The sequence below is a fragment of the Pagrus major genome, chromosome 15 (assembly GCF_040436345.1).
Source record: "Pagrus major chromosome 15, Pma_NU_1.0".
Classification (NCBI taxonomy): Eukaryota; Metazoa; Chordata; class Actinopteri; order Spariformes; family Sparidae; genus Pagrus; species Pagrus major.
Window position 1 is genome coordinate 24,144,444 of NC_133229.1, and position 21,664 is coordinate 24,166,107.

General features: G+C 41.3%; 1 protein-coding gene across 2 annotated transcripts in view; it reads right to left on the reverse strand.

Moving 5' to 3' along the window:
• add3b (adducin 3 (gamma) b) overlaps positions 1–15,412 on the reverse strand; it is a 38,360-nt gene extending 22,948 nt beyond the window's left edge. The window contains exon 1 of one of the 2 annotated variants that reach the window (XM_073482536.1): positions 15,331–15,412. The gene's annotated coding sequence lies outside the window, so the exon portion shown is untranslated. Of the gene's footprint in view, positions 1–7,730; positions 7,892–15,330 lie in introns of those variants that run through there. The other variant, XM_073482534.1, reaches the window with a different exon arrangement.
• Positions 15,413–21,664: the final 6,252 nt, after the last annotated feature.

Sequence of the window (21,664 nt, forward strand, 5' to 3'; positions counted from 1 at the left end):
ACTGAGAAATGACAGCATCAAACATGCATTTCTAAATCATAATGAAAAAAGACATAAATTGTATGTAGGTTTTCTACCCAGATGTTGTAAACAAACATTGTGATTCACACTATGTAATTGATAGTTGCAGTCCTACATCACACTTCCACCAACATAATGTATTGTGATTATGTGCCAAACATATATATATGTATACATATGACTTTCTGGGCCTGATCTAGATACATGCCTCGTGCCTCCTTCCGTCAAGGGGCTCAGACAGAGAGGAATCAACTGCCTACATTCAATAATGTGTGGAACATAAGTTCATATAACTATAATATAGTGATAATAGCACCAGCTGCGCCTCACGCTCGGTCGTTTCACAAAACACTTCCATGCTGCTTCCCTTCAAGTGAATTAAATTGGCCCTCTTACTGTAGATATGAAATAGGATCAAGATTAAAGCAAATGTGAAGCTGTGCAGATTTTATCCGTCTAAGAGATCAGGGATCCCTCTTCCCTTCCCACCTCCTCTAAGCTATTTTCTGCCTTGCTGGTCAGTCTCTCCAAAGAGTATTTTAGCCGTATTCAAAAGCACGCTGTATTAAATGAAGGCAATTTTGAGAATCTCTAAATTTTCTCAGCACCCTGCTCCTGCAAGGCCCACTGAGTTATTACCCCTTTAATCACGCACACTCACATAAATATCTAGCTTTTGGGAGATAAAGAGGGAGAAGGATTAGATCACTGACTGACATAACAATTCCAGGAAACAGAGTGGAGTCTGGGAGGCGGTGCACATATGTGGACATATGGCTCGATGTAATGAAAAGCAGAACTTTCTCACTCCAGAGCAGTGTGGACCCCCCCACCCCCCCAAAACCCTGAAAAACCCTGCCTCTCTGCTCCTGGCAGAGTTCCCAGCGAAACCACATACAAGCTTAAATGTCTGCATACACACACACACACACACAACATCCTCCCACTCGGCCAGCCTACGCATTCTCGCTGACTATTTGAACTTTTCAGTGAGGGCACTCTGTCTTGGATGCATTGACCAAATGTCAGGTGTTATTAGTCGACGTCTCATTCATACAGATTACTGCTGAGGATATTGATGTCCACAGATAAAAGTGCACCTTTGTCTTGTCACAAACCGGCGTTTCCACTGGACAAATGCAGGCGTATAAATGCGGCGTGGATAAATCAAGGAAGAAACATGAACAATAGTAATATGGAACGAGGCAAATGACCACCATTTATTTATGGGATACATCCAAGAGATACCACCGTGAAAAATCTGATGCAGGAACTGAAATGTTTCTTGGCTGAAGGAAGCCTGAAGAAATAATGACATGATCATTCATGCCAGGCCTAATGTAGAACATGGTGAACTTGGCTTATTTAATCAGTTTCTCTGGAAAACTCCCACAGTGACTTTACTGCCTTGAAATTCTCCTGTTTCTTACAACAGATCCTGGTGCATCGACACAAAGTGCATTCTCATTCTACTCCACGACATCCAAGAGCCAAATATTATACTTTCTACTCCACTACATTTGTCTGACTGTGTTAGTTACTTACATTTCTAAAATCGTGTCATTTCACATTGCATACGAGCCGACTTTCATGTCAGGAGGTGAAGGAGATAATAGTGGCGTGACGGCTGCCCAGCCAGAGGCTCCTGTTTGAGACGGCATTTTAACATTTGTTGATGTTTTTTTTGTTTTGTTTTTTTGCCGTTTCATGGCTTTTATTTAGAGTACAGCAGAAGAGTGACAGGAAATGGGGTGAGATAGCAGATAGCATGCAGCAAAGAGCAACAGGTCAGGACACAGCCTCTGTACATGGGCTGCAAACTCTACCAACTGAGCTACTGGGGCTCCCCAATGTTTTCACATATGTAAGTGAGAAAATACTGGATATTTTTAGTGATACTTTCGTGCTACTGGGAACAAAATTGGATATTTTTTTATGAGAAATCAGGACAATTTTCAGCCATGTTTGTGGCGACCGAAACCAGGTAATCCCAAACATGGTCTTAACCCTAACCATGGTCTTTGTGGCTAAACCGAACCAAACCGTAAGTGCAGCATTGTCGAAACAAAACATTTAAAATTTAACCTACAGAGACATTAAGTTGCAAAATAAAGACATAAAACGCTTCAATATACCTGTCGTTTGCAGACACGTACATCAGTGATAATTATTCTGGGGATTGGGTTGAATCGCGTGACATGAATGCATGACTAGGGGGGCGCTCACAGGGCACTGTTATCCAAAAAATGATCAAAATCGATGTAGCTAAACCAGCGATATCTTCTTTTTCATTCCATGCATTCCTCTCCCTGGTCAAAAACAGGCGCCTACCACTTCACAACTCAACTTGACTGCCGTCTGTTCGGTTGGAGATTGGGTGTGTTACAGCTCCCATCCAACGTAGCCTGGAGTCACTAGCCTCTGGCAGTGACGAGCAGGTATAGAGGTCTGATAACCTTGTTACTTTCTAACTCAGCACTTTGATGTGTAAAATTTGTGGAGTTTCAACTTCAACGGGAGGCTTCAGAGTATGACAAGCCAAAAAAGTCATAGTTGACTTTCCATTAGAGAGTCAGCAGAGGCCAAAATTGTCAATATATCATGCTATGCTAGCTGAGGAACCAGGGTAAATCCATAATAAAGCCTGCAAGAGACACATCAGTACAAAGAGTAATGAGCCGTGCCATTTTGTGGTCAAACTTTGGTCGAGTTGTAGAGAAAAGTCCAGTACTATTGCAGGCAGAGCATATTATGGGGAAGCATGAAGCCACCTTCGACCTGTGGTTTCCCTCTCACTCACAGTTTGGTCTCATCTCTGCTGCTTGTGGGTTTCAGGAGGATTATGATGTCACCGAGGCTGCTGGTGTTTTATCTGGTTTCTCTGAACAGGGAGAAGCTGAGGGAGCCTCGGTTTTTGACAGGTACATGATATACTTCTCAGTAAGTACAGGGAGAATGTAGAGGAGGCCTCTGAAAGCCTGTTATGTGGTCTGCACTCTTTTCAACACCACAAACAGGTAGAGTGACATAATAATAATGTGTGGACATGGATTCATGCGCAGCCCATTCGCCAGAATAAAATGTTGGCAGTAAATGTTTCTGCAAACCACTGACAGGTTAACATCTGTACGTGTTGTACGTACCATAGTCACGTTCATGTGCATGACACCACTGGATATTTTTCAGGAGGCCTTGGGACAATTTCCAGCCCTTTGCAGCAAAAACTTTGGGGACTTCTAACAGATAAAAAGAAAAGATTGATCCAGTTGAGCTCTGGATATTTTTCTTTTCACTTTTGTCTCATTTCCACTCGACTTGACTCTGCAGTCTTTTGTCTTGCTCCCTTCAGCCTTTTCTTTAACAAAGGTCGTCAACAGACACATACAGAGAATCAAGAACACGATCCCATCGACATCCTCCACTGTTCCCTGTGTTTGTGTCGTGTCGAAAATAATGTCACAGCAGTTTCATGCGGCGTTGCTATGACAATCAGCCAAGATTCCCGCCCACATTGAAGGGGAACTATCTGCACTGGAAAACAAAATCAACACAAGTACCTGGTACCGTTGAGTCAAGCCGTGTCAAGGTGTACCTGACCTGATGACCTGACTTTCATATCAGGACATGGAGGGGATGGTGCCTGAGTCAAGGTTGGGAGAGAAGGCTGCCGAGCCAATGACCGCGGTTCGAGCCTGTGTTTCAACATTTGTGTTGAATACGACTGGAAATTTTTAAGGAGACCTTTGCACAATTTCCAGTTCCGATATTTTTGACAAGAAGTCTGGAAATTTTCAGCCGTGTTTGTGGCGACTAAACCAGGTGTTTTTTGACGAGACCTCGGGATATCTCCAGCCGTGTTTGTGGTGCACACCTGGTGGTGAACATGCACATCTTTCACCCGACCTCCACACCCCCAAATTGATCCAGATTTTTTAAACCTGTTTTGGTTTTCTGATGACATCACAGTCAAGATTATTATCTGACAAAAGCTCCTTCATAGCCATTATTCTCCAACTGATCTCACAGGTTGAGTAGTACTTGACTTAGAAGTACTTGTGTATCTAATTGATGAAGTTCCTCTTGAAAACATTGAATTTTATTTACTTTTTATAAATCTACCAGTTAATCCATGATAATTATTAGGTTGACGCAGAAAATGACAGTGCATTTCTGTATACCGAGCCTCTGACAGCGCTCAGCAAGTGTTATTTTTGGAAAGCTCTGTGCAAAAACCCCATTTCATTATTTTTCATGCCTCGTTTTTTTTTCAAACTATGAATCTTTGATAGTGTAGACCTGTTTTATCCTCGGGTCATTAATAGTCATTTAAAAGACACAATAACGGATGATTTGTATTATACTAGACAAGATCAAACCAGGCTTTAGGTGACGATGTGTTGGTCCATTGGATATTATTATAATTACTTGCTCATGTAGCCTCTTTTAAAGCTGTAAAATTGTGTGGAGCTGAAAGAAAATGTTTCCTCTTTCTCTGGGATCTGCAGAGTCTCCTCCTCCAGCTGACAGACGCTGGTCTAAATTCAGCATGTACTCTCAGGTGCCACAGATGTCACCAAAGTACTGCAGGACAAGAATAATACACACCAGAGCCTGCTGTCAGTGGATTCTTGTTATTTTTCACGATGCGGAAAAAAAGGCTTATAGACTTTTTTTTTTTTTTTGCAGACATAATAATCATCGTGGCACAGCTAACATTGAGAGCAATAGATATACATTTTTTGTCATGATTAATTTGGAGGAGAAAAAAAAAACAACTTTTTCTCAGGTCTGAACCAGCACAGTTGCCATGGTAGCCAGTGCTTATGCTGTCTCTTGTCTGAGGCTGAATTAGCAGAAGAGTGAAAGGCTGCCAGATAACGTCCACTTTTACAGACAAACAGGTTTTATCTGCACAATACATGAAGAACCAGTTCTTTGGAATACAATGAGGAGAACTTATCATCTCATGTGCAAATACAACACTTGTTACTCTGCCTCCTTGACTTATTGTTCTTCCCTGTAATTGGAGCTGGAGGTAAAGGGTTGTTGTATTTCCTCATTAACCGAAGCTATTCTGTGTTGAATGAAATCACAACTGTTTCCACTCCAACTACAGACATGTTTGAACTAATGGCCAAAACCCTTTCAGAGTTTTTGCCAGCCTCCATCCTTGCTGTTCCTGGAAATTATACTTTGGCCACTGCTGAGCAAGTTTTTAATCAACTCAACTCGATCCTCGACCCTGACCCTAACGGTGCGCTCCATTTGAACTGGGAAGAAGGAATTTCTCGATTTCAACTGGAACGTCCCCTGAAGTCGGATTTCCAACTCGTACCCCGACCTCAGAATCCAAGATGGCTGTTCCACACTTCACCAGCTGTGAAAGCTGTAGGATATACTGTTTATTCACACTTCTGTCTTACTTGTGTCTCATGAAATCAGTCTTACGCACAGTACTGTCTTTCTTCTATCAGTGGACATGTTGCTTTAGTGTCTGTCTGTGCAAAATACCACATAATGCGTTGTTTTCAACTGGTATTGCTAACAATGCCGATGGCTAACTGACTAGAACTGTTTTTCCAATTTGTTGTACTAGATTGCAGTTAACTCGGCCATGACTTTGTTTCCGGCTCTGATTTACCGCATCTGAGGCAAAAGGAAAGGCAGCATTAATATAACTGACTGTTTAGAGCCGTATGGCAGCACAGTAATTTGTGAAGCTTGATTTTTGTTTCCAGATCCAAATGTTTAAATGTTTTTGGATGATTTCACCAGTGGTCTCAAGAAAACGTGACTTTAAAAGGTCAAATATGTAAGATTTGTTCGTGAAACACATAAAATTTGTCTCTGAAACTATCAACAGAATGTCAAGAAATAATAGTGTTGATGTTATGGTTATTAAAGAAGTCTGTATTAATTGAATTCAATCAGTATAAATAATAAATCACACATGTAGTTATTTAATTCATTCACATTGACTGACTGTCAGTGTTAACCACAAAGCTTTAGACAACATTTTACATGTATTCAGTAGTCTCGAGTGAATGTCCTTGACTAAACTGACTTGGGATAAACATCTGTGCTATTCTTTCTAAAGACATTCTCTCATACAGACAAGTGTAATTAAATTAATATCAATCTGTTTAGATTGCTCTCTTGGTTTTCATTAAAGTTTCTGTGTAAGTTAATGGACATTAGGAGCTTTAAATGACTGATCATAATGTAAATGTCCTGGGAATGGTCTATTTCCTAAACACAGTCAAAGGTTCATGGGCGTAGAGGGATGTAGCTGCGTCTCCTTGACATGAAACAAGAACTTCCTCCTACACTGTAGTTTTCCAGGAATACTGTACATTTTGAAATACACATTTGCATTAAGCCAAACTCACACACGAAGCTTTTTGCATCGAGGATGGAAGGTTGGAGAGAGAAGAACTTGTTCACCAGAGTTTTTATTTTTTGCTACAAAACAATGCCGTTGTTTTGAGAACATCACACAGAATATATCACTCTGCAACATGCTAAAAATGGTCCTGCTCCACTCCCACAGCAGGGTGGGTGGCAACAACAGAGCACACTTTGAACCTGGAACAATTTACATTGTTACAGTTGGATCGGTGCCTTCACAGCGTTCGGGTGAAGAGCTGCATCGACACACACAGATGCACGTACACACACACACACACACTAATACATTGCAGTGGTGTGGAAAGAGACAGACCTTGTTTACTTAAGTGGAGAAGCTGGCCGTAGTCCCCACTGTGGTTGTCTTTGGATGGCCTCCATGTTGGAGATCTAGTGGTTAGTGTGTGGTTGACTTTACCTCAGTGCCAAGGGAACGGTCTGGCTAACAAATCCCTTACATGTTGTCGTGTTGTAAACCAACACTATGGGAAAATGAAGTGGTGATTCAATTAACTAAAGCTGTAAAAATCCTGTAAACCGCTAACCTTTATACAAAAACCTGACATTTACCACAAAAGGAAAAACATCCAAATGCAGTGCAGTGAAAAGAAAAGAAGCCATTTATTTATGAAATTCATTTAGCGAGAAGCTGATGACTTCATAAAACTTAATCTAACGTAAAATTCATAAAATGAAAACTGTGTAAAACCTGGAACGGGAACGATCCGTTTGCACGGGTGACAGGGTTTGGGTCACGACCTGCCTTTTCAGTTTAATGGCTCTCTATAACTCACATCACCAGGCACACATATTATGAAATCCTGTGCTTCCCCCAGCCCCACATCTAAAGTCAACAAATGCTTGTTCGGTCGGAGTAATGTTTCTGGAGGGTGACGTTAATTGAAAGCAGCTGTTTGAAGTCTCTGCAGCTGGAGTCGACGGTGCAGCTGCAGAGAGGCCAGTTTAGCAATGAAGATCTACCACGATGTCGATTGAGAAAATTACGTAAAAATGGACGCAATCAAGTCTGACTTGAAAAAAAAAGCTAATGCACTCAGAAGCCATGTAACCCAAGTGTTCAAATCAAACAAGAGATGTCTTTCTCGTAGACCATAAAGTGTCCTTTACCTGCTATAAGTGGACTGAAAATAAACCTTGCTCCTCCAAAGCTTCAAAGCCCACCGATCACACAATTGCACCAAGCTACAAACTTATATGCTTTGATCTCAGCTCCAGCAGCTCCAGCAAATGCGCAACCACAATGAGTAAAAAGGTTAAAAAAAAAAAAAGGGAATAAAACTTACAGTGTTGGTCGTTTTTTTCCCACTCTTAATCTTCAGGAGAATTCTTCAGGTTTTTACTTCAAACTCCCACGGTTCCACCAGTTGCTAGCTGTTTACATTATCACTTTGAAGAAGGTCATCTGGTTTTTCCCAGAAGAGAGGCAACTGCTGCTTTGCCTCTGATCTCCTGAACTCCCTCGGCTCCTCTGTGACAGCGGCTGCCTATTCTCACAGGAAAGCAAAGGAAAACTTGTCAGAGGAGGTTCTGAAGACCAAGCTTTCAGATGGGACTGGACTGGGTTGCAAAAAAATGGGAGGGACGAGCTTCCACCCACAACATATGTATAAATATAGATTTTCCTTATCCCTCCTTGCTCTAATGCTGGCTAATTTCCTAAATCACATGAGATATAAAGCACTTCAAAGCTAGATTTCTTGAAGGTAGTGCTCCATGTTTTATTAAGCAGGAATCACTTGCAAATCTGTGTCTAACCATAAATGGAGGAAAACTGCAGCAATCTCCTGCCAAGCATATTTTTCCTCTGCATATTGAGCATGCCTCATGTTCTAAATTTTGCTGTTGAGGAGGACATTGCACACAGCGAATGCTTGCCCGCTATCACCTCCTCCCACATACTCTTGTACAGTGAGTGAGTAGGATGTGCTGCTCTCCCTCTGTGCTGCACCACCTGAATACATCTATAGAGTCCCTGGCTGCTATGGCTGAGTAGAAATACAAGGCAATTACAAGCTACGGGCAATGAGTTACCATTTTGACAACGAATGCACAATGATGACGAATGATCAAGCAGTATATGTGGGACGGAGCAAACCATGCATGCCGTGTTAGATGGTTCTGGGTGCAGTTTGTCTTATCAAAGTAGTAAGAGCACTGAAAATGTATCAGGAAACAAGAAGAGTGTGAAATATGTTAACTTCTAGTGCAGATTACAGCTTATATATCTATATATATATATATATGTCTCCTGTGACATCCACAATATAATATCTATAATATTTATGTTCCCCATAAACATAGATGTTATCCATGTAATGAAAATCCAGATGTTTTGGATGAGAAACCAACAGGAAACTGTCCTGCCGATGATTTTATTTGACTTGGCAGCAGCTGATGAGTTAAATTTAGACGTCTCTCTTTTTCCTCCCCGCCACGCTGTTGTTGTTTTCTCTTTGCGCAGCCTGATAAAACATTCATTTCCTGAGCTTTCTGCAATCACTGAGCCACACCCACTGGACCTCCCCAGTCAAAGAGCACATCCAGCAAGGTCAAAGGTCACGGTCAGATGAAGAAGACAAGTTATCAAAATAAACATCCCAAATGGGGAGGAGGCTCAGACGCCATATATATATATATTTATATAACTACCACCTTAACTTTGAGCAGTTATTGCATTTTTGTGACACAAACACAGAAACTGAGATATGGAGGACTGAAAAAGTTTCTAAAATGATGGCATATGTGGTAAAACTTGTCAAACATTCTTCCTACACTACACTGCCATCTAGTGAGGACATGGCAAACATAATGACAGTGGAAGATGTCACCTCTCCTCCCGTGTCTCCCCCTGTCACAAACGCTCTTGTGGTCTCTCTCTCATTTCGCTTTTGGACAGGCTGAACCAGCTATCTGGAAAATCAGGAAAATAAGAAGCTCAGGGGCAGTGGAGGCAGGGAACGTCACTCTGTGGCTGGTAGCTTTGGGCTGTGAGGTTCAGATTTGGGCAAAACATACTTCAGTTCAGTGTCAGTCAGATCTGTTGTTGGCATGCTGAGGGAGAGTGGAACGATGATTGCGAGTCACTTTTTTCTTTTTTTCTTTTGGGTTATTTAAATCAGATCTCACCAATTCAAGACACTTGAATTGGTTTAATGAGAAAACAAGACCAGAAATAACAAAAAAAATGGCAAAATATCACAAGCAATATTCAAATGTGGCTTGAATGTATTAGATTCTTATAAAAGATTATTCAAATATATACAATAAATTATACATTTTAGAGGTCAAAGAAGTCAATCCTTCAACAACATTTTGCAGAGAAATTCCAAAAGATCTTATAATACAGTTGTTTTCATGGCAATATTTTCCTTGCAGATAGCTTTTCCCCCTGCAATCTTTCACTGAATATCAGATTCATGAGTATTTAAGCATAAACATGGCTTCAATACAGGAGGGGATTTTCTACAGGTCACAGAGAAAAGTCATGACATGATCACAAAAATTGGCTCCAACAAGACATCCCGCAGCGTACGAGGGGAGGATGTCAGGTGTGTTGACGGAACGAATGTGACAAAAAAAAATGGCAAAAAATAACCGGGTTTAATCTGACATAGTCTGTTATATAAGCATCCCTGAATGACCTTGAAACGCACGAATGAGACTAATGAGCAGTGATGAGCTAAACTTTTCACGGAGTTATTAAGATTGGATCAAATTAATGTTCGGTTAAGATGTGGGTCTAATTCTTTGATCTCAGTCCTGCAAAGTAATAAGTAAGAAACAGATTTTGTTCTCTGGAGAGAGGGCTGGAATGTGAGCGTTTTCAATTAGGTATTCATTACTTACAACAAGATGTAATGCAATAGGGTCGAACACGCCGTGAAGCTAAAGAGGAGTCGTAAGAGCTGCACGAGTCAAGAGATTTTTCAGCAGACGTTTTATAGACGAGCAGCATTTGTACTCATGACTGTGACTTGTCAGAAGCACTGGCATCAAACCCATGCATCACTTCAAAACATGTAACCAATCACACGCACCTTTGAAAAGGCTGATATGTGTTGCACATCACCTTAATCTAGCAGTGGAAGGATGATCATCTGATGAGATCTATCTAGAGATAGTCTGGGACAAATGAGCTGCCTCTCTTGTCAGGAGGAGACACTGGAGATGAGAGTTCTGGTTCTTTCTTGAGCTGCTTTTATGTTGGCAACAACATGAGCATGCACCGCCAGTGTTCGACTCCACTGCTGTTACTTATCACAGAGCCCAACAGTTTGTAAATAAATCAAAGCGTCTCCCTCGGGGCTACAGGGCTGTGGCCTTTGTATTCAGGAGGCTTTGCAGCGTGCCATTCTTGTGCTGTGCTCATGTCATTCAAGCGCTCGCCAAGCCGTTTGCTTTGGTCATTTACACCATCAGCTCCTTTCGATGGGAACTCGCAGATCGGGTGAAAATGTTAATCAGACTCCCCTCCTTGACTGGCTGGACCGCTCTTGGCTCCCTGCATCTCCTAAGGCTCACTGCCTGCTACGCTCGCCACTGAGCGAAAAGAGGGAGAACGGCTCTGATCTAAAAGGCAAAGCCCCAACTGGGGTTTCACTTTATGTTGGAAGAAGTACAGGGTGCTGTCAGACCAAATTCCCAAGTACTTGAAGAGGCTGTCACAGGCACAAAGCAATTAACTGTCGTTGTGGTTGTGACGGAGCCAACTGGGATGCGCTACTTCCTTAATTATAGATAGATTTAGTTCTTTATTGATTTTATCATAACTGATAGAGTAATTGTCAGCCTTCATTTTCTATAATTTTTACCGTGCATATTATGTTTAGTCTCACAATATTAGGAAAAATGGAATAAAAAGCTATTCACTTCTATAATGGGTTCATTACCTGTGCGCTCCAGGTAATATGCCCCACAACAGACAGCACTATAGCATTAATATTTGAATGGTAGAGGACTCACTCATAAAGTGACCCAAGGTAGCCTAATGGCTGCTGCAGATATAGTGTAATTTCCTTCTGCAGCACCATAATAAAGACGAAAATAGCCCCTTTCTTTAAACAGTTATGCCTCCATCATCCCAAACAATACGAATGGACTCAGACAGGTTCACTCAGGAGGACAGGAGCCACTTTCCCAACTCTAGTACTCTGGCTCTGTCGTTGAATTACCCCCCACACTGCGCCGCAGATTGCCAAAGCATGCTAGTTTGAGCAGCCACAACATCTCCTGAGGTGACTCCGAACCTTAATTACCCCAGAAACAGAGGCATAGATGGATATCTAAGACAGCGTCTCACTGAGTGCCGCACTGCCTCAGAATCCCTGTAAGGCAATTACTACTTCTGCAAAGAATCAGGAGGCCGGGGTAAAGAAAGGAAAGCAAACTTCATTAAAATGAAAAGCATTAGAAGCGAATCCCCTCCTGTGATCATCATTTTCTCCAAACCTGGCCAAGGCCCAGACTCATAGAGGCATCAGACTTAGTCGTATCAAACTGAGAGGGACTTAAAGACCGCAAAGCTCCGCCAAAACCTGCCCGCCAACAAATACACCCAAAGACATTGTTCCTATTTTGTCATTTCTAAGTTAAATTGATTTCTTGACCCTGCAAACATCCCCTTCGAATTTGGATTCAAGCCTCTATCTGCCTTATATTCATAGCTATGGATTAAAAACAATAACTGTCTAATGGTAGAAATCTCAGATCTGGAGCACGACCAAAATGCAATCAATTGCTCTTTGGCTCAAGGCCTACCTGTCCAGCTAATATCATGTAAATCCATTCATACATTCTGAGATAGGCTATCTCGTGGAACATAATAACTAAGAGGGAAAGATGTAACCTTGTTAGCGTAGGTAATAAGGGGGCTGATTTGAGATAAATATTTAATTCATTCCGAGAAACGCTCCATATTTTCTAGGTCAGTGGATGGTTTCTACCATTGGGTTTTAAAACATAATTATTTTCTAGTTATTTCTAGTGGAATAACAAGGGAACATGTCATTAAAAGTTACTTTCACTGACTTTTAATGACTGAGATGATGATGCGGATGATCACTCCCCTGAGAGCTGTAATACTTTGATATGCCATATAAGTTAGCAGTAAGAGTGATACGAGAACTTTCCAATGTAAAACAATGTTGAGACAGAATTTAAATGCTCGGATGTGTACAGCAGCTTTGCTCACAGACGGCGTAATTTGTTACCTTTTTATTGTCCCCAGAGTGCTCTATTATTTGTTTGATCTTCCTGGGTATTTTCAAAGGAACAAAAGTGTTTGTGATCTGAAATACCACGCTGTGTTATTCGCATAACATGTCTGGTCATTTGGATTCATATCTGCGAGATCAAAAAGTGTTTTCGACGCGTTTCCAGTTGATAGATGAATAACACTTTAGACTTATCTGCAGCGCAGTGTCCTCTGAACACCCAAGATTTGAATAAACACATGCCTCCTTCTTATATTAGGTGTTGTTGCTGAGGCGATTACTAAAAGAATTTCAATGCGTTTGTCTTCTGATCATTTTCTCTCAGAGATGCTTGATGAGAGCGATTTCAGCTAAACATGTGTGTCGGCAACACAAGCCTGACTTGCACCTGAACTTGATCCCTCGGTGGCCCTTAATGTGATCATCATTGGATACTTGAAGCTTTTCACTATGCAAGAAGACATAATGTCTCTGTAGAAGAAGTGTTTTAGCTCTGGGTTGCATTAAATACGTGGAGCACGGACATAAATGGTTTATCTAACCTTAATCTAATGCTGTATTTTTATCTTGATACTTATTCAAGGTACCAAGGATTTTCATTGTTGATGTAAAGTGACGACGACTGTCAGGAAATTAATTTGTTGATCGAGGTGAGTTTTTTGTCACCGTCTTGTTCCCTCTTCCTATTGAACAAAATTTAGAGTCAGCAGTCATGTTTGCAGCTCTGTGAGGCTACCTCGGCACATTGTTACTTCTAGGTCAAGGTACATGCTAATGTTTTGATGTTCAGCAGATATGAGGTCTACCAGGTTTACCGTCTTAGTTTAAAGTGTTAATAATACCGCTAGATGAACAGGTAGGGGATCATCAAAATTCATCCTCTGAGGACCTTGAATGTCTCTAAATTCACGCCAGCCCATCAAATTGCTGTCAAGATATTTTTACCAAAAAATACCAAAGTCATCAGTATTCATCCTCTGAGGACCATGAATGTCTGTACGAAATCCCTCTTGCAGATGTTGAAATATTTTACCATGAGAAACGTTTGGGCTCCAGGTGCTACAAGCAAGGTGGTCGAGAAAGTCATTAGGAGTTATCCTCTGGGGACCATAAGTATCTCTCAATAAAAAATGCAGGACAATCGCTGAATGACATTTCACCTAAAAAACAAAGATATCAAACTCATTGTGACGTTAGAGGAATTGCCGGGGGACAACCACATTTGGTTGCATTTACCCTCTGAGGACCATGAACATCAGTACAAAATTTCATGTCAATCCATCCAGTAGTTCTTGAGATATTTCAGTCTGGACCAAAGTGGTGGACTGACAGACAGACATTGCTATGTGAGTGAACTGCTGTAGGCATAAAAACCAGGATTACTGTCTTTGTGGACCCTCCATCAAACTGGAATCGAATCTGATACCTAGTTACGAGAAGTAAAAGTGAGTCATTATGCTGTTCTTTCCTGCCGGGCGTTTATGTTCTGACCAACAACAGCTCCACTGGTGAAGAGCAGTTTCTAGCTGGCCTCTGATATCAAATTCAGTCTGACTTGTACAATGCTGTTGCCTATGCCACTTTGAAGATGAAAGCGGAGAGGGAGTCGCATCTTTTCAGGATAGAAAATAGGACCATCAGTGTAGAATGCAGCAGTCTCCTGAGTTCAAACTTCGCTTAACTTTGGCCACAGCTGACAGTTTAGATTCACAGATACAATTCATCTCTGGCATCGCAGTGTTGCCCAGATTCAGATGGAAATGAGGGAAGAGGCTTAATGATTTTTTCGTCCCCCTTTGTTGAAAGGATTGTTATACCAAGTGTGACTCCATTCAATATCAATATTCTGGAGGTTTTCATTATTCGCTGAGCAATTGTTGATGCAGCTGAATTCTCCACGACGTAAAGAAATGCTTTTTTCACGGAGGATAAAGAACTGGACATGAGTTTATGATTACTGTAACAAAAAATATATATTCTGAGTCATTTTTCACCGAACACAAAGAGCGAGTTAAAACACATTGTGAATAAATCTGGGAGATGCATTATCAGACAATCATCTTTTAGAAAACTGTGTCTGCCCTCTGGGACATAAGTGGCATATTTATGTACATCAGTTTCTTTTTTAGTTATTGTATTTCAAGACAACAACAGCAAAATAAGATATATATATATATATATATATATATATATATATATATATATGCTATCATTTTTTTCAGCATTTCAACAAACAATTAAATCCTGTCGCAGCCGTCTGCATGGCTTTCATGGCTGTATGTCACTTATATTGTAACGGCTGTGGCTCAGGGGTAGAGCCAGTGTCTTGTTATCAGAAGGTTGCTGGTTTGATTCCCCTGGTCTGCATGTGGAAGTGTCTTTGGGCAAGATACTGAATCCCAAACTGCTCCTGATGTGCTGGTTGGCACCTTGCATGGCAGCCACCACCATCAGTGTATGTATGAATTACTGTAAGTCGCTTTGGACAAAAGCATCTGCTAAATGACAGTGTAACGGCTTTAAGGCTACACAAATATATAAAAATAGTCACTTTATTATGAAATCTCATTAAAAACACATGCGAGTTCATAGATAAATCATTTCTTTTAAACTCTATATAATGCAGCATTAGAGCAATGTCCTCATAGCAGGTAAGAAAATGGTTTTGTACCAACAGTCCAGTCCAGTTGGATCCACTCCTGGTTTCTCTTTACACCTTCAGTGAACGCAGTCCAGATCCAAAATCCAGCGCCGTCGGCCTCGATGCTCTGCTGCCGCCCTCTGGATCCGGAGCCCCTCACCACACAGAGCGGACTCAGCAAACAAACAGGCACCTCCAGCGGCGCAGAAACACCTGACGGCCTCAACCTTATTTCTCATCCCCCCCGCGAAAATCTGGCTTCCTCCTTTTGAAGAGCGGAAGTCCCCCGCTGGCCAATGAGATCACTGATTAAAAGGGTTCAACAGGTGTGCCAATCAGCGACACGTGCTTTAGTTTTGACACGCCCACTAGGATTTAAAGCAGCTCATGCAGTTGTCCATGGCTCCTATAGCTCCTACAGCAACACATAATAAAACAACATCAATAAATACTATGTGCACAGCAAGCATTAAAGATCCCACCGTACATAGGATTCACAATAAATCATAAATCATGCTGCCATATGTCATACTGTGTCAACAAAGGCATTTTGTAATTCATGACAACAGTTCACAGTCTCTACAAGCATGTATCACTGTTCTTCTTACCTTTAATTTATCTTACGTACAATAATCATGGAGTCGACACAAAGTACAACCTATACATCAGGCAGGTTTTTAAAAAAGGCCAAAGCCCACACTGTGGTTTTGTACAAGAGCCTCAGGTCTCCACAAACTTGATCTGACAGTTGCAGCTTACTGAAAATGTTGCTGCCAGAGTCCTAACAAGACAGCACAGCACATCTCTCCAGTTCTTAGATCTTTACAGTGGTTGAAGAATTGATTTTAAAATACTACCATTCCTTGGCCTGGATGGTTTAGGGCCAAAATACCTGTCTGATCCGCCGCTATGCTATGAACCATCCAGACCTCTCGGGTTGTGCAGGTTAGCTTTCTGTTCCCAGAGTCAAAGCTAATCGTATTCCCTGAAATACCATGCTCTGGAGATACCATGGTGCCTTGAAACTTTGTGCAGACAGTAGTGGTGCCAAGAGGAGGAAATATAGAGTATGACGCAAGATTTGGTTCAGACGTCCACGATGGCCAGATGACATTTTTCCTACCAACTTTGCTGATGCCTTAACCTTTCCTCTTGTGTCAAGATGAGGTTGACCTTTATTCTTTATATTGAAATATCTCAACAGCTACTGGATGGATTGCTGTGAAAGTTGGTGCACACATTCATGCTCCCCAGAGAATAAATTGTAATAACTTTGATCCCCTGACCTGTCATCTACAGCACCATCATCAGGTGATTTATTTCGTCCAACACTTTGGTTTATAACCTGCAAAACTGATGACATTCCCATTAATGTCAGCTGCACCTTGTGTTGCGTGCAGCCCAATCGCCAGAATAAATGTTAGCCGAGTACGTTAAAACCACAGATAATTTAAAACCGAACATTTCTTTATGTTGCAACTACATTGTATGTTTATGCTGGATTTCCTGTTTCTCTCTTGTCACAATGCTGTGCTCGCCACAATTGCGGATAAAGACGGTCCGACGTCCAGGGAAAATAGCTGGTTTTGACGCCACAAAGACTGATGCAAAAAATATCCAGTGGTTGTTTGACAGCGTTGTTGGCTTGTAGTAACGCCACCACCATCCCCTCCACCTCCTCAAGTGAAATGTGGCTAATAAGCATTTAATGTGAAGGTTAATATGCCACGTTCAGTACAAGTGTCAGCTTTGGACGTAACTGTGGTTTTGCAGAAACGTCAACTGCTGACATTGTAACATTGCATGGGTTGTTGATGTTTGTTGTCAACTGGCAAATTTCTGTCATGTAGATGTTTGTAATGCATGGCTGCAAACCAAACTATCTTCAGGAAACTAATAATAAAGTAAAAAAGAAATAAAAAAAGAAATTCAAGAGTTGGGGTGAAGTTTCATTGATATCGAGTCGGTCAGCAATGTGGATTGTTTCTAATCGACATCTGAAAGCCTGTTTTGAAAGACTGAGCTTTTATCGACGTTGTGTGCTGCTCTGCGTTTAGTGTGTCTGCCTTTCCTTTCATTGATTCAATAGCTCACCCTAGAAAAGAAACTGAAGAACTGAATTAAACCTTCCATTTACCTCACTTTTTATACATGGTCTCCTACTCGACTCTCTGTCGTAAAAAAAGAAAGGAAAATGGAGAGATTCTGAAAAAAACTTAAGTAGATCTTTGCCTATAATTCATAGTAATGAATGTAATAGATGGAAATGAAAAGCCCCTTTGGTTCGTGAAATATGGCCCAGGGTTGCGTGCCATACCTTGTGCTCTTGGTTGTCATTGTCATTATCAAAGCGCAACACGGTTAAATGAAAGAATTAACGGTCATGACATCAGTATCTTGGCTGTGATTCATGTTAGCCTGCTGTCCTGGGATTTGAACTGTGGCTCTTTGAAGACCAACTTCAATCATTTTAATGAGTCCATCATATCGCTGCTGACTGAGATGTCCCTGATGTCACTGCAGGGTCCGCATTTAATATATTCCATTGTTGTAACCATTGATTTTTTTTTTTTTCTTCTGATACATTCATTTTTAATGAGCCAGGTTTCCTCCTCGCTCCTCAGAGGCAATCAAAAAGTGACACACATACAGTAGGATCCCCGGTGGTGCCCGGACACCTCACAGCCTCTATAGGATGAAGGTGCAGAAAATCCAATAAAATAAACCGAAAGGAGAACTGTGCACTTTCACAATGTACTCAAGCATGACCTTAACCTTAAGCTGTTCCTCATGAAGGGACTCTGGATCAGGCTACATGAACTCAGCACTGTCTAAAACTGGCCTCCATTAAGGAATTAACCCTGCATTCTAGCCAGCAGGGGTCGACTCCATTGGTTTCTGGAAAGAAAGAAGAAGATTTGAAATGTAAGCTTATGAGAAAATGACCCTAGTTCTCGCTTGATTTATAACCTCGATGAATGGTTTCCCAAAGATTTTATGGTTTCAATCCGTAGTTTAAAGTCTTCTTCAATGGAGCATGATGTTCATTTTGAAGATTATGGTCCCATTTAGAGTAAAATAAATGATAAACCAGGGCAGGCAGAAGCTTGATAAAGGAGGCAGCAAAAGCAGGTAAAAGTATTGAACTGAAAAAATCTCACCCTCCTTTCAGGCTTCCCTTCAGAGCCGACTACCAGCTGCCCTGTAGCTCTTGCTGGCCAGCTGGGAGGTGTGTGTTACCGGCTAGTTCCCTACATTCAACAAGCTGTCTTAGCTTTTTTACTCTAACAAATACATAAATAAACAGCTCTGTCGATGCTAAAATGCTATGGTCATGCTTAAATAGCTGGAAAAGGCTACCTAGCATGACAGGCGGTGTGTGCTTTGTGCTACTTGGGTTAGCTTGGCTCAGGGGCTGTGTGCTTCGTGCTAAATTCAGCCGCTGTGTGCTTTGTGCTGAGGTTAGCCACTGAGGAGGCTATTGCTGCTGCCCCGGCTCAGTTCATTGGCTCGGGGCTGTGTGTGCTTTGTGGTACTCGATTAGCGCTGAACGACAGTCCATCACTACCGCTGCTGCTCACTTGTTCTAGTATGTTAGTATTGGAAAAGTTTGGCTTCACTGTCTCTGCCATTCTCTTGCCACTAGCTTGCTAATACCTTTCGTGATACAGCCACTGTGTGCAGTGTGTGGGCAGGGAGGCTTGTAAGTAGGTATATAGACAGGTAGCCTGTATAATCTTTTCGTCTTTTCGTTTTATTTGGCCTGAATAAGATTCATGGTTGGTCTTAGTAGAGACCTTCAGCAGTGACAGCGCGTACGGTATTTTCTTCTTTCATTTGTCAGAGCATTTGATTTATTGTTTGCTGTCAGGTTGTCGAGAGATATTCTACAGGTGTAACAAAAATGCTTCATGAATAACTGACCAACCCTGGCTTTAAAGAGACCATATAAAGATGATTCAGTCTTATAGATGATACCCACGCAGGGTTCACGCACAAAGGCAAACTCACCTTGAATTTGTAATCTGGTCTTCAAGCCGCAGTGAATAATCATCGTGTTAGCCTTGTTATTGTCCATCACGACTTACAATGTGCAACAGCTGCTATGACTGATACCTTTATGAGCTGGATTAATGGGTTACCCATCTTTAAATGGCCTTATCATAGCCACCACAGGCCCGGGATGTCACAAACAAATGATTCAATTTTGACTGCACCACAATGCAATTAAATCATCGTTAGGACTCTCATTAAGAAAAATAATGAGATCAGAACCCGAAGAACCCCCACTTTTGATTGATTTCTTCAGTACAGGGCAACATACTCAGATGCTTTGATCATGACACGCTATACTTTGAAAGTGACAATGACTTTGTTTGTGTCTCTTTTTTTTTTGTCATCACAAAAGATCTATTTGAAATCATTGTAGAACAACCGGGACAGCATTTCTTTTTGTTGCTTAAGCACACCCATGTGAACATCATATTTTATTTATAATGTCTGAAAAGTGTGCCACAGAGAAGGCTCGGCTTCCTACGTCAGGCTTCAAAAAACTGGATGGTGCTCATAAAAGTTTCAGCTCCTTTCAGAATGGAGACTTTAGACATGTTGTCTTTAATTATTTCATTTCACATTAAAAGTTTGAAAACATTCACTCCATTTCCAAAAAAGTTTTTTTTTTTCTTTTTTTCTTTTTGGTGCATTCTGAGGGTAGCCCTTACTGGACCCCCTGTCTTCATTCATAAAACATAAGAGACAAGGTTGGCCTGTCTCCAATAACCAAATCTGACTTGCCTTTCTCCTAAGGTTTGACTCTTACTCTCAGCAGATGTAAGCAGACTTATTACACGCTAACTTTTCAAATTAATTCCACAAAGTACCTTTCCTGCAAATGGACAAAATAAAAGGGTTCAAGCACTTCAAAGTCAAACTCTGCTAGTGCAACCTTCTTCTACAAAAAGTCTCCAGCTAACAGGTGTCTGAAGATCCCTGTCTGGATCAGAAGAGATTAGAATTCTTTGAATTAAGAATCAAATGGAGGTGGATTCATCTTTGTGTATTTATTATTTAGAGCTACACTTTAACTCTCACTTTTATGTCACACAGGCTTCTGTACAGTTTTAGTGTCCACAAACGTACGGACCATGACATTTGCGGAAACTCAACATTGCCGAAATTCATCATTAGCGAGAGTTTGCCCCAAAATTTGTAGCTTTGATGCCAGCGATATTTCCAATGCTGTCACATCAAAAATGCTCTGAGAAGCCACTGAACTCTGACAGTCTCCCATGTGAGATGCTTGTACCTCATTTGTGACATGTTTCTTATTTCAGTCTTTCACAACAAAGCACAGGGAGTGAAGCTGGGTAATGATGAGGTCATGCAGTTAAATAAAGAATCGGTGTCATCACCCTAACGCCGCATACTAATGCTGCCATAAATAGAGAGTCTATTGACGTCACAGTACGACTCCTCGCACAGATTAATTTGAACCTACATTTCTGATGGCCTTGACAACTCTCTCTTCCCTCACACCTCCGATAAAACTCAACTGAGGAGTCTGCAAGCCTTTGTGTGTGCCTTTCACAGAGGCAAATCTCAGAGGAGCAGCGGCACGTTGTGCTATGACAGTCGAGCCTGGGACGTCGAAGTCTCGCACTTTTCTTCTTTTCTTTATCTTTCCTTTTTTCCCTTCTTGGCTACTGAGAATAGGCTGAGTCTTCCCAATTAGCAGTTTTCTGAAGAGGTGTTGTGACAGCCAGGGAATACAATTTACAGTTGTTAAAGTGTATCTGAAGTTGCTCTCTGTGTCTAACAAAGATAATATTAAGCTTGATAATAATCCAGAAATCTATATGAAGTAAAGTATTGTGATGATTGATTGGACATGTTTGGATCAAAGGTAATTTAATCCTTACAGCACATCTGTCCAAGCGGCTTAAACACCCCTCCTGAAATTGCTGTCGGCTGCCAGATAATATAGACCAGTCACAAATCACACCTGCCTATTGTAAGCTGGCGTGAGACCTGCACAGCTTAGCAGAGAGGAGGAAGAAAATTTACAATGGGGCGACTGAGAAAAAGGGAATGTGAGATTGCTGCTGTTTCCTAGAAGTGCTGTGACTCCATTTATTATTATCTGACAGGAGACAATGAGCAATGCGTGGATGAAAAATGAAATGAAGTACTTTCACAGAGCTCGCAAACTTGTCTTATAGAGTGTCTCCACGAAAAATACGTTTTGATTTCACCTGCTGCAGCTGTAAAAACAGCACACCACAGTTCTACGAATTAGAAAGAAGACATGACGTGGAGTTTGTTACCTCTGAACAGAGCTAGGCTAACTGGTTTCCGTGTGGAGAAG